The sequence below is a fragment of the Scylla paramamosain genome, chromosome 21, assembly GCF_035594125.1.
Source record: "Scylla paramamosain isolate STU-SP2022 chromosome 21, ASM3559412v1, whole genome shotgun sequence".
Lineage (NCBI taxonomy): Eukaryota > Metazoa > Arthropoda > Malacostraca > Decapoda > Portunidae > Scylla > Scylla paramamosain.
In genome coordinates, this window is record NC_087171.1 from 14,994,275 (window position 1) to 15,008,266 (window position 13,992).

Sequence of the window (13,992 nt, forward strand, 5' to 3'; positions counted from 1 at the left end):
CTAAAATCTCTGCTTTAGTTGACATGACTAATTTTAGATATGATACCAGCCTGGCCTCATGAAAGCAGCTGTTTGATCCACGTAACGGCAAACGCTGAAGTGAAACCTTGAACTGAGCAAAGATAGTCATGGTTTTAAGTACAGCAATCTGTATTCAACTCCACTGTGTTTTGTCCTCTGATTTACTGACGACCTTGCAACACCTGACAGTTGATAGATTCTTAACAGATCAGCGGACCTAACAATTAAAGCCCAAGTCACAGTGGGAGGGAGTACAGAAGATTACACAACTTCTGACGATGACTGTATTTGCATAAACACTCGCAAATCAATACAAGTGCAAATCATGTCAACCAAATAACATATCCACAAACCAAACACTACGAAACACGTGATCTGTAAGCAAGAAAAAAACAATTATACGTAAAGTGATGCCGAGAGGGAGGAAAAATGACAACGTGGAGGACGAGGAAGAAGAAGAAGAAGAAGAAAAAAAAAGAAGCTCAGAATCCTGGCGGCGTCTTTCCTGCCGGAGTGAAGCTTTCCCTCTTTTTCTTCAGCGGTCCATTCCTCCTCCTCCTCCTCCTCCTCCTCCTCCTCCTCCTCCTGTAAGACTGCAAATTCAACCCAAGACATCCGCTCCCTCCGAAAAATACGAAAATCAGAAGCGCGTGTAACCTCCTCTCGGTAGTGGGGAGGAGGAGGAAGAGGAGGAGGAGGAGGAGGTTCGTAAAATATGGCGCTATATACCCTCCGGCACAGCATAATAAGCCAACTTCATTTGGTCTCCTCACTCTGATCTCCAGCTAGCCCGCGAGCCACATGAGCTAATATCAGAGTCCCCGGCGAGTCTACATATTGAAAACCAAAATCCTTCGTGCGTTCAATTTCCCCCATATTAGGGATTATTAATGCAACACCGGCGTACACCAACTCCACCGCGTGCGAGGGAGTGTGGGCCGTATGGTGTGTGGCCGCTAGGGTGGTGCGAGTAGCGGCAAGGCTGAGGTTCGCCAAGGAAATGTGAAATAAGCTAATGGAGGGCGGGATGCAAGGTTGTGTGAGCATCATGCAGCCTCGCGGGGCTCCGGATCTTACCTTATGAGATGCCTCGCGCAGGACCACGTCGCTATGGGAACTCTCTCTCTCTCTCTCTCTCTCTCTCTCTCTCTCTCTCTCTCTCTCTCTCTCTCTCTCTCTCTCTCTCTCTCTCTTGAGAAGTCTTTCTATACAGCCAACTTCTCGTATACATCGTCTCTACAGTGTCTCTAGTTATACACCGTCCTTCCTTTTGTCATCCGTGCTTGCTATCGAAGTAACTAAGTAAATAAGTGACCTGTACATTATACTGGGTTATAAGCACATTTCCTATTCTTTTCCTGTCCTCGTTCTCTTCACTCTAATTACCAAAATAACTAACTGACAAAATAATCAACTCATTAGCTGAGTGTCTGACGAAATTGTATGTTAAATTATAGATACATTTACGCTCACCCGGTTTTTCATTGTTATTTAACTATCTAAATAATTAACTAACTAAATAACGAAATTATATATTACACTAATTAAACGATGCTTCTGTACGTATTCCCATCCTTTTATCATCCATACCTATCTACAGCTATTTAGTTTGTTAGCTTCCCTCTGCACCCAAACCTAACTCGGCACGTCTGTCGTAAGTTGAATTCGAACACTCGGAAAATGCACACAATATTATTCCGGTCAACAAACAAATTTTTTTTTTACACATTTAACTCTTTGCCGTTGATCCGAAACACTGCTGCGTCAGAAATATTAGCACGTCTATCTTGAGTCAAAATTCGAACACACCCCAAATTAATAGAAAAATTACTCCAGTCAACAAACTTTTTTTTTTTTTTTTTTTTTTTTACATTTTTTTACTCTTCGTCGTCTGTCCGAAACACTGCTGGGCCAGAAATAAGGTCATCTATTTCCCCGGGACGTGGACGATAATCGGGCAGAGCGTTCGATAAACAAGCTTGTCTGATTGCCGCCAAGAGTTACAGTTATGTGTGTTAGTGTAATGCTTTTTATCAGACTCTCTTTCTGCCTCCCTTTTTCAGTTGCTCCCTTGTTCCCTCGTGGCCTCTCATCCAGGCCAGCGATATATACAGGGCAGAGAGCTACCATATACAGAGTAGAGTCATTATATACGTACAGGGCAGTCACTATATACAAGTATAATCACCATATAAGAACATAAGAACATAAGAAAATAAAGGAAGCTGCAGGAAGCCATCAGGCCTACAAATGGCAGTCATACTTATCTATTTCCACCAATTTTTTCCATCCATAAATTTGTCTTATCCTCTTTTACTGAACAGAGTTACCGTATACAAGGAAGAGTCACAATATACAAGGCAGACTGTCACCACATACAGGATGAAGAGTCACCATACATAGCACAGCGGCATCCTACCTCCTGCACATCATCTGTGGCAGTGCTGCGTCACCTTCTCACCTACTCACTGCCTCAGGTACCACTGCCGAGACTCACCTGTGGAAGAAAGAGATTAGGAAATAAGTGTGCCAAGTAGAACTAGATACAGTACAGGTGTTTTTTTTTTTCGTTCTCTCTCTCTCTCTCTTTTACACACACACTCACACACACACACACATAAATAAATAAACATCACAAAGCTAAACCAACAAATCAATGGGAATACTGATCTGCATAACACACGCTCCGCTGAATCTCACACATGTAGTAAAAAAAAAAAGAGAATACATATAAAAAAAATATAAAAAAATAGGCGGTTGTAATAATCTCCGAAATAACTTGCAATCTAAGTATAAAACCCTGACAAAGAAAGATGAATAAACGTGACAATAAGATACGAAACTAAACAACAAACACATGCAAGCACATACATACACATACACACTAAATCCTCCCCTCCCTACCCAGTACCTCTCAGCCCAGTATACTCCCCCAGCCTTCACCACCCCTGCGTTCGTCCCCAGCCATTTTGAATTATGAGATAACGCCGGGAGGAGAGGAAGGAGGAGCCGGTGAGGGGGAAGAAAGTCCATTCCCGCCGCCCGGAGCCCCGCCACCTGCAACCTTACTTCACCTCAACACACAGGTGAGCGCGCCGCCCCGCTGTCTATGCAAATGACTCCTACCTGAGCGACGTACCTGTGTTTACTTACCTGCCCGTAAAGAAAAACTGAATAAATAATGTTTCTATCGGAGGAATCAAGGTAATGCTTTAGTGTCCATCTTGGTCTGTTCTCTTCTTCCCCCCTCCCCCCCTCCTCCTCCCCCTCCTCCCCCTTCTTCTCTGCCTTCCTTCCCTCCCTCCTTACTTCCTTCTCCTCCTCCGCCAGTCCATTACCTGTCTTTCTTCTCGTCTCGTCTACTCTCTCTCTCTCTCTCTCTCTCTCTCTCTCTCTCTCTCTCTCTCTCTCTCTCTCTCTCTCTCTCTCTCTCTCTCTCTCACACACACACACACACACACGCTCCAGCACCACCACCACCACCACCACCACCACCAACACGAGCAGTACCACTAATGACCATAATAACCTGTGATAATAGAGACACAGCCAATTAATAACGTGCTAACACTGGACTTCGGAACATTTAACTTCCCGTCACCCTGGCCACCACTTCCCGCCTCTGCCCACCACCTCATTCCCACCCCCCGTGGATTTGCTATACATTATTATGACTACGACAAAATGACTGTGTTCTCCCTCTTGTTGTTGCTGTTGTTGTTGTTGTTGTTGTTGTTGTTGTTGTTTTTATTCTTATACATGCAAGATGGTTTGTGTGTGTGTGTGTGTGTGTGTGGGGAGGGGAGACGTTTGTAGTTGAATGTTTGTGGGAAGGATCTGTGTGTGTGTGTGTGTGTGTGTGTGTGTGTGTGTTGCTTTAATTTGTGTTGTTTTAGAGTAGAATTAGCACTACCACTACCACCACTACTACTGTTACTGCTACTACTACTATTACTACTACTACTACTACTACTACCAACACCATTACCACCATCACAATCACGCCACAATGCCATCACCATCATGTCAATGTCCACATACAACCATCACCACCACCACTACCACCATCCCATAGTCATTTCCACTGTCATTACCACCACACCACCGCCCTGACCACCAACACCACCACCATGTCCATATTCAGTGATCACCAGCAGGTCAATCAGTCACAGTCAGTCAGTCACAGTTGGTAAGTCAGTCAGTATCAGTCAGTCAGTCAGTCAGTACCAGCAACAGTTAGTCAATCACCTTTACTGATTAAACTTTCTTCCCACCATGAGCTCACCCTTACCCTCACCGTCACTCTCACTCTCCCTCACCCTCGCCCACAACACAACCTATCTCGGCCTGCCCCCCCCCCACCACCTCCCTTACCTATTATCAGCGGCCGGGCCTACCCACTCCTAGGCCGGCCCCCTCCCCACCACGCCCACTTTATTATAGGCCTCCGACCCACATTAAAACTCGATCGAAATGTCACCGGGAGATGAATCGGCGGGCAGCACGCGACCATGGCCCGCCTCCTTGCCCACCACTACCTGCCAGCCTTCGCCAGCCTTCGCCAGCCTACGCCAGCCTACTCCTACCTGCTGGGGTGCTACTACGCTTTACTATTGCCTGTGAGAGCGGTGTTATTTCTTCCTGCTTGCATAGTGGTCTGCTTCAGCCTGCATTGGTCTGCACTTTTCTATTCTTCTATTCCTGTCTGATTGTATGTCGTTAATTTACTTCGTTTTACTTCAAACTACGAGTATATGAGAATCTATGTAGTTTTGTCTACTGTAGTTTATCTTAGCCTGCATTAACCTATACACACACACACACACACACACACATTATATATATATATATATATATATATATATATATATATATATATATATATATATATATATATATATATATATATATATATATATATATATATATATATATATATATATATATATATATATATATATATAACAGCTTCTTTAAACTTATTTTTGTACTACGGTCTCTGAATTAATGGTGTAGCTTATAAGGACAAAATATCAAGCCTTCCCCATCCAGCAGCGGCCTCCCTTATCATCATTGTCATCATCAGTTATCATGATAACTGATGATGAGGAAAACAGGAGATGCGAACACAGTGGTAAGCTCTTCACACTGAGGAAAACAATGGCCCCAGCCTGCGTCCACATGTTAGTCAACCTCCACCTAATACAGTGCACGATGACAATGAGTTTAAACTGCTCGGGGGGCTGCCTTGTGCAGATAAACTGGCTTTTTTGCAGCTTCCTTTCGTTCCTCATGGTCTTACGTCCAGGCAGCAACTGGCAAGTCTTTCAGTCATGGTTGCTCTTTATTAACTCTCAGAGCATTTCGATAAACTGTTTGTAAGGACACGGTGAGAAAAAAGGAAGTTAATTTGGTCTTTCCTTTGCTGGAGGTAGGAGAACATGGTTGGTATTCAGAAGAGCACTCACTCAGAGACGGGAATTACGTAAAAAATAAGTAAAGTTGCAACGGAACAATTTAAAGAACCGAAGTGCAGATAAAAGTCTAAAATAAATTGTGTTTGTTTGAAATAAGTCACCAACATTGAAAGTGTTAACGTTACTTGGAGGTGACTAATGATAACCATGATAAACGGCTGAAGAATACGAACATGATAGCTTTACATCACTAACTTTCTTCCCCCTCCCCCTTCCAGTCTCCCTGTACACGACGGAGGAGGCGAATCAGTCCAGGAGGGTGAGTGAAGAGAGGATATGGGATTATATTATTTACATTAGGGTTTATCAAGGGTTTGGAGGAGATTTATGGCCATGCCCGTCACAGCAGCCCCTCCTCCCCGCCCCGCCATCCTTCACTGGGCCCAAGAAGAACTACATGACACGCTACATTACACAACACGCCTGCACGTATTCCACAGAAAGGCCGGTCGTTGTAGAAGCCATTAGTGGTGAAACACACACACACACACACACACACACACACACACACACACACACACACAGAGAGAAAGAGAGAGAGAGAGAGAGAGAGAGAGAGAGAGAGAGAGAGAGAGAGAGAGAGAGAGAGAGAGAGAGAGAGAGAGAGAGAGAGAGAGAGAGAAATACATACAGACAGACAGACCCAAAGGAGACAAAAATAAAATCTAAACAAATAAGCAAGAATTGAGAGAGACAGACAGACAGACAGACAGAGAGACAAAAACAAGTCAGAAAGATAGAAATCCCTCCCAGCACCCCACCCACAGGTCGCTGGGCGTGGTGGCGGTGGGAGAGGAGGCGGCGTGGTGACAGGCTGCGGCGCCGAGGGGGGAGAGTCACGACAGCAAGACACACACACACTCCCGCAGTATATCACGAACCTGGGCGCCCTTGCAGGTGTGTCAGTGTCTGCAACTGTGTGGGCATCAGGGGTTCCGAGACTATAACGAGAGCGCTTGTTGTCTAATCTATTCACTCTGTTCTGTATTTTTGTTTATGAGTAATCTAACACATTTCTTTTCGTCGTTTCCCTAATCTCAGGGGCTTGGTGGCATTTATGAGTCTCCTCCAGTTGTGTCTGTCCCTTGCATCTTCCTCTGTGACCCCCATACTTTGCACTTCTAACGCAATTTGATTTAAGAGAAAGCCTGTAATGGAGTCATGAAGGCTGGTAATGTTAAGGTGATAGACTGGATGAGGTTAAGCTATACACCATTTTTCTCCTAACGATCTTTATACTTGACAGATTAACGACAGGTTTACAATAGTGTCATCCAGAATCTCTCACTAGTCACGTAAAACTTAATCCATATCCACATCGGCGTGAACACGTAATCAAAAACAGCTCCTCTTCCCAGCATTTCACGGGTTTGATAAAAATAAGAGTAATGTACTGAAAGCCACAGCCCAGTGAATCTCAAGGTCCACAGTCAGAGTAATCGCGCCGCTGTGACGTGAAGCGTGACCGGCATACGCTTCCGCCACACGTGTCGCCGCATTTCAGCAGGTGACCATCATTATAACAAACTGTCTCAAATGTTCCTGGGATACGCCGCTCTGTAATCCATATTCTTAAATACTTTCGTTCACTCTCCACGACTATTTTTCAAAGGCCACACGGATGATTAGCCAGGTTAACAAGGGTATTTTTCCTGTTAATAATGTAGAAATTTTGTTAGTCGGTCTCTAGAACAGTAAAACACCCTTGAGAATCCATATAACCTTACTATAGAGTCTTTTGAAAGTAGTGATGATGCGGCGCAGAAATGTTTCAGAATATGGACGTGTGTGTGTGTGTGTGTGTGTGTGTGTGTGTGTGTGTGTGTGTGTGTGTGTGTGTGTGTGTGTGTGTGTGTTTCTATCTATACGCATCTAAGTATTTACATCTCTCGCTTGGGCTTCCGCTAGTCACACGGAGCGGTCACCAAGCCACGAGGGACACAAGCCAGGTGACGTCACACAGCCTTGGCCTCCCCCCCACCACGCCGCTCCACTTCTTCCAACCCGACGTGCCATTCCTAAAGTTTAGCACTCACTCACCGTTCTTCACACGCCTTGCACAAAATCACAAAGAAACGCAACTAGATATTTTCCTGCCACCGTCACAAGCATAGGAAGTGAGGGTGATAGAGTCCTGACAGCATCCTACCTTCCTGCCACCGTCACAGATGTTGGCCCGTATTAAAAAACGCTTAACACTCTCGTCACGACAATTTTCAAAGGCCACAGAGATGACTAGCCTAGTTTTCAAGTGTTTCTCCTGTTAATAATGTAGAAATCGTGTTAATATGCCGCTATAACCGTAAAAAACATCATGAAAAACTAATATAACTTCAGCTAGAGCCTTCTGAAAGCAGTGGAGGAGGTGCAGCGCAGGTGTTTCAGAATACGGACCTGTAGATTCATAAACGGTATACTCGTAATGCGTCACACTCGCCATCACCATCTCCTTCCTCCCTTCCTCCTGTCCGTGTCTCTCGCTCCGTCTCGCCTCTCCCTGTCTGGCAAGTGGTTCTCTCTCTTTTACTCTATCGATAAAGTTGGCTCACAATTTCTCTCAAGAGTGGAGGCGTCCATCTCTTCAAGCGAGGAGAGATGAGGGAGGTATCATGTCCCTCCTGCCTCCTCCCGCCTCTGCCTCCCTCGTTTCCTTCCTCCGCCGCTTATTGGGCATCGTCTTGAGTTCCATATATCGTAGAGGAAGGATAAACTGATAGGCAGAGATATGCACATGTGAGGCGGAGGAGGAGGAGGAGGAGGAAGGTGGAAGATTGTCTAGCACTTGCTCATCCCCCCCCCCACGTCTTCTCTCTCTCTCTCTCTCTCTCTCTCTCTCTCTCTCTCTCTCTCTCTCTCTCTCTCTCTCTCTCTCTCTCTCTCTCTACCAGGAGGCTCTTTGGTATAGTGTTTGGTGGAAGGAAGACAGTGAATTTGATAACAGCTCACTGCAATTCACGGAAGGAGGGAGAGCATAAGAGCGTAAGAACATCAGAACATAAGGGACACTGATGAAGCTAGAAGAATTATACGTAGCAGTCCCTGTATGTTACCTAGCTACACTATGTACATATTCTTTTAAAGCTCTCTTGTGACGCGGCACTGACAACCTGATTACTGAGTCTATTCCAGTCTATAGCAGTCATCTTTCTATTTGTGAATTTCCTTTTTTTTTTTTTTATCGAACTCTATCAAGCTTGAACCAGGTACTCTTGTAAATCTAGTACCAGCGCTGTCTTGTGACTGAAACAGGGGCTGTGTGCTGTCACTGGTGCGGTGGATTGATTCAACGTCTATTTTTATTTTTCCTTTTTCTTTTTTTTTTTTTTGAGTGAAATGGTTGAGTCATGATACACACAAAAAAAAGAAATTAAGGAAAGAAATTAGATAATATATGAGGATGAGAAAATAAAAAAAAAATAAAGAAAATGAGAAAAAAACAGGAAAACAAGAAAAAAAGAAAAGAAATTATAAGGAAAAAAAAAAAAAAAACTCAAGCAAAACACGTACAACCACGAACACCGAGATCCTCACACAACCGAAACACTTCCTTACCAAACAAATGGACGAGCGTCACGTAACACAAACAAACCTCACTCGTGAAAAAAAATAAAAAATCTAGAGGCACTCAGTCAAACATCCCTTCATTTCTTTCCTCCTTCCTTCCTTTCCTCCCTTCCCTCCCTCCCTCCCTCCCTCCCTCTCTTCCTTCATCTCTCCATCCCTCCCTCCCTCCCTCTCTCCCTGCCACCTTCGATCAAAGCTCTTCAGCGTCTGGGTCGTTCAAACTACACTTAATATTCCTGTGAAGGTCGTGGTGAATCGGGATGAGTGGACGCAACGACCCCGCCACGTCTTCCCCTCGAAAAAAATATGCCACTCAAAGAAATGCCAAGGGAGAAGGAGGAGGAGGAGGAGGAGGAGGAGGAGGAGGAGGAGGAGGAGGAGGAGGAGGAGGCGGAGGAGGAGGAGGAGGAGAAGGAGTAAAAGAGGTCGCACGGCAAATGGATCAGAGAGAGAGAGAGAGAGAGAGAGAGAGAGAGAGAGAGAGAGAGAGAGAGAGAGAGAGAGAGAGAGAGAAAGCAACTGATATGTTATCTATCTCAAGAATACGTGACTGTAATATGTATATTTGAACCAGTGTAATAAAAAGCACCGTTGCGAAAGCTTATTGCACTCTTACTATTACTACTGATGATGATAATAGTGATGATGACTACTAGGTCGAACCAATATCAGCATAAGTAAATGTAGTGAAACCAGTACGTGTATTTGCACCAGTTTCATAAAAGAACCGTTGCGAAAGGCGTATTCCACCCTTACTACTACTGATGATGATGATGATGATGTTGGCTACTACACCGAACCCACAACAGAGCTTAAGAAGTAAACAGCAATGCAGTACGTGTATATGGCAGGGTAATAAATAACAGGACCGTAGCGAAAACGTGTTCCATCCTTACTGTTACCGATGCTGATGATGATGATGATGGCTACGAAACCAAACCCGTGACAGCATAAGAAAGAAGAGAAACTGCAAGTCGTCGTTAAGCCTACGGGTAGCAGTACAGAGCCTATTTACCGGGAACATTCACACCTCTAATTACCTACCCACGAACTTCATAACCCTCAACGCGCGTCTCGAACAACCTCGAGTATTTGTCCCGCATCTCACCTGTTCCGTGTCCCTCGCTGGTGCAGGTGTGATAGTATAGCACAGAAAAAAAAAAAAAAAAATAGGATAATAATGTCCCGCGGTACACCAGCCCGCCACAGCTCGCCTCGCGCAGGCGGCAACAATGCTCGGTTGAGTGGCGCGATTTTAAACCATGAGCTCCCAAGTGTTTGGAAAAGAAAACGTGTTATAGAAATGCGCTCGTTCACTTGATACACAATGCTATTTTGACCTGATGAGTGGCAGTGTATGTATATATTTTTGTTTATGTCATTACTGTCGCATTTCATGGTAATCTTAATCATTCCTAGAGGTTCAGAATGAAGGCATGCGGGTGGTGGGTGTAACGCAAGACGCAGAAGAGATTAAGATCGAGAAGCGTATGTCACTATAATGAGTCTTAACGGGAGCAGTAGATATATCCATAGTGGTTTAAATATATATACATGTGTGGCTACCTTGACAGCACTCATTACTGGTGACGGAATCCAGCACCAGACGGCAGCGTAGTCGCCGCACTAGTTCAGTGGTTTGCTGATTAAGTGCACTGTCCTCACTGTAATAACAATCATAAAAAAAAAAAAAAAAAAAATAGATACATACGTACTTAATAATTCACTGTCAGCGGCATCTTGAAAATTCACATTATCGATCAAACGTTGGAACTCCATCTGCGTTTCCTTGTCGTTTTATAACTTATTCATCGGTTTCAGATTACGACATTAAACTATTCAACGTCTAAAAAAGATGTTACTATACACTTATATTGCTTTTACTTAACACATATCACAGTACACATAGCTGTGACAGAAGCACGGTGCTACAAACGCTGCTAGACAAAGGAATGAACTCTGTGAATACTAGCAACAAAATGACACCTGTTTCTTCACGTGATTAACTCTACACGATTTGATAGAAAAATAAAACCATAGGTGCTGAGTGGTTAGAATCACTTCATTACTACTCTTGCTGTCAGCGGGGTCTTTCAAAACCTTACTCTACATTACCACCACTGCACTTTATAAATCTCGAGAAGCCAAAAGAGTCATTAGATTAAAAGAGAGACACGATAGGTTAGCGTCCCGAATCTTAATAGTAAAGGAATGGAGTGCAGATACTGGTTCAGATGTTGGTTCATCCTTGCACGGGTAAGGTGTACAGAATGGGAATGAGACGAGTAGAAAGTCTAGAGGAGGCCACGATGAGATTGACATTCAGTAAGCGACTTCAGAAGAGCAGGAACCATAATTATGAGCACAGCGGTTGAACGACGCAAGAGACGAAGCACTGCACCTTACTGTGAGAGACTAAGATTTGAAGTTTGTCACGAAAACCATTTGTCTCCAGCCACTTTAAAACACAAGAAGAGGAGAACGTAAAAAGCCAGCTGGTCTACACAAGGCAACGACGCAACTCTCAGAACGGTGATCGATGAGAGATTACCGCCGGATTTGTGTCTCAGTCGAATCTCACAATGCCTTTAATGGGTCAAAGTCAACACGTCAGCTTTCTCTTACGCTGCAGGTGGTGACTGACCTCCAGTTGACACATTCCGTATGGTTTTGGTTTAACACGGAAGGAAAGATAAAGGTTAGGAGGCTCGCAGGGAAGAGGAGGAGGAGGAAAAGACGATTAGTATGGCAATGACAGGGTGGCAGAGAGGAACAAGGTAAAACAAAGGAAGTGCAAATAAAGCAAGAGAAAGGAGAAACAAGGTAACAGGAGGGAGAAGAGAGGGATTACATAGTATTAAACAGAATAACCAAACAATAACAAATTCTTTCTAACTAATTTCTTGATAAAGAAACATGACAGCACAGAAGGCGCCTCACAACCCATCAGTCTTAAAACCCATCAATCTTAACACCTGGCGTTGGCGTGGAAGCAGTTGGGAAATATTCCATGCAGTAGAGAGGAAAAAAAAAATCTCATAGGAAACAATGAAAAATAATTAATCTGCCTACATTAACCTGTTCTTAAAATAAATACATTCAACAACAACAACAAAAAAAGTAAATAACAATGACAATGAGTTCTTATAGGAAACAAAAAAAATATATTGTTATTAATCTAATGGTAATTACATTCATCTCACGAGCTGGAAATAAATACAATCAAGGGCAAAAATGAAACAAAGCAATAAATATGCAGTTAGTTCATAAGCAGATCAATCTATATGTAGTACACAACAATGCTATACTTTAGATACAGCGCAAGGAGCAGAGAAAGGAAAGGAAAAAGAAACAGTCTGGTAAGAAAAGGATGCGTGCTTGAGCGATATGAAGAATAATCGGAGGAAAAAAAAAGGTGAGAGAGGCATAACAGGAAGGAGACAGGAAGGGCAGGACAGGAGCGATGAAATGGAAGAAGGAAAGCTTGAAAGTGGGCACTGAGCGGCAAAAGACTAAAAGAGTTAAAGGAGAAATAAAGACAAGAGTGAAAAAAAAAAGGATGAAAGGACAGGAACCCACACCTCATATGGAGTGAAAACTTGTACACGTGATGAGATGCAGGTCAACAACACACGATTCTCTCCCCTTACACCTGTGCAACATGATGCAGGTGTGTGATGAGGGCCCATCCATGGTAGTACAGTGGGGTTCATGGGGGATGGTGGAAGAGAAGAGTTGAGGGAAAGCATGTTAATGATTTACGTGATGACTCCTGAATACAAGGGAGGTGGTGAAGCTGTAGTGTTAGTACTCGTGGTTCACCCTCTCCTCGTTACCGGCAAGAGATTTACAGGGCATTTTCAAACAGGTGTGATGTCATATAAGGAATTGGCAGGTGAATAAAAGTTAGAGTGATGAGTTTAAATTGTTAGCAGTTCTCTCTCTCTCTCTCTCTCTCTCTCTCTCTCTCTCTCTCTCTCTCTCTCTCTCTCTCTCTCTCTCTCTCTCTCTCTCTCTGGGTTTAGAATCGTTACATTTTAAGAAGAGAGTAAGTTGTAATGTAAAGCTATCAATGTGACTTCTGAATATTAGAGATGTGGTGAGGTGGTAACGTTGTAAAAAGAGGAGATGGAGATAGGAGGAAAACACAAGGAAATACTGGACAATAAGTGAACAAACAAACAATATAAAGAAAAATAGAAAAAGAGGAAGGAAAATAATAAAATGAGAGAGAAAATTTCGTGTACATTCTCTCTCTCTCTCTCTCTCTCTCTCTCTCTCTCTCTCTCTCTCTCTCTCTCTCTCTCTCTCTCTCTCTCTGTCCCCCCGTCTCTCCTCGCTAGAATGAACTGACCCTTTAACTTTGGTCTGGGGAGGAAGGCATGTCTTCAAAGAGATGGAGGAAGGAGATGGAGGGAGGGAATAATGTCGCGGAAACAAAATTAAGCCCTAAAGCTCCGAAGCCACGGCGGGACCTCGAGTGGCCTTCAAAACATACTACAAGAACGGCGGAACTTTGGGTCTGGCAGAAGAGAAGTCAGGATATGTAAAGAGTAAGAGCTGTAGGATAGGAGTGAAGTCAAGTAGAATTTGGGAGTGAAGTCAAGTGTGTGTGTGTGTGTGTGTGTGTGTGTGTGTGTGTGTGTGTGTGTGTGTGTGTGTGTGTGTGTGTGTGTGTGTGTGTGTCTGTGTGTGTGTGTGTGTGTGTGTGTGTGTGTGTGTGTGTGTGTCGGTTTCTGTCAGTTTTGCTTTATTTCTCTGTTTGTGTCCCTCTGTTTCTCTCGTTTTTTATCCTCTTCTCTTCTCTTCTCTTCTCTTCTCTTCTCTCTCTCTCTCTCTCTCTCTCTCTCATCTCCTCTCTCCTCCTCTCTCTCCTCTCTCTCTCTCTCTCTCTCTCTCTCTCTCTCACATTTTATACCCAACTTTTCCC

At 43.8% G+C, this 13,992-nt stretch overlaps 1 long non-coding RNA gene across 1 annotated transcript in view; it reads right to left on the reverse strand.

Moving 5' to 3' along the window:
- Window positions 1-1,740: 1,740 nt before the first annotated feature.
- Window positions 1,741-13,992, reverse strand: part of LOC135111080 (uncharacterized) — a 38,238-nt gene continuing 25,986 nt past the window's right edge. The window contains exon 4 of the long non-coding RNA XR_010273554.1: window positions 1,741-2,518. This is a non-coding gene — a long non-coding RNA (uncharacterized LOC135111080). The remainder of the gene's footprint in view (window positions 2,519-13,992) is intronic.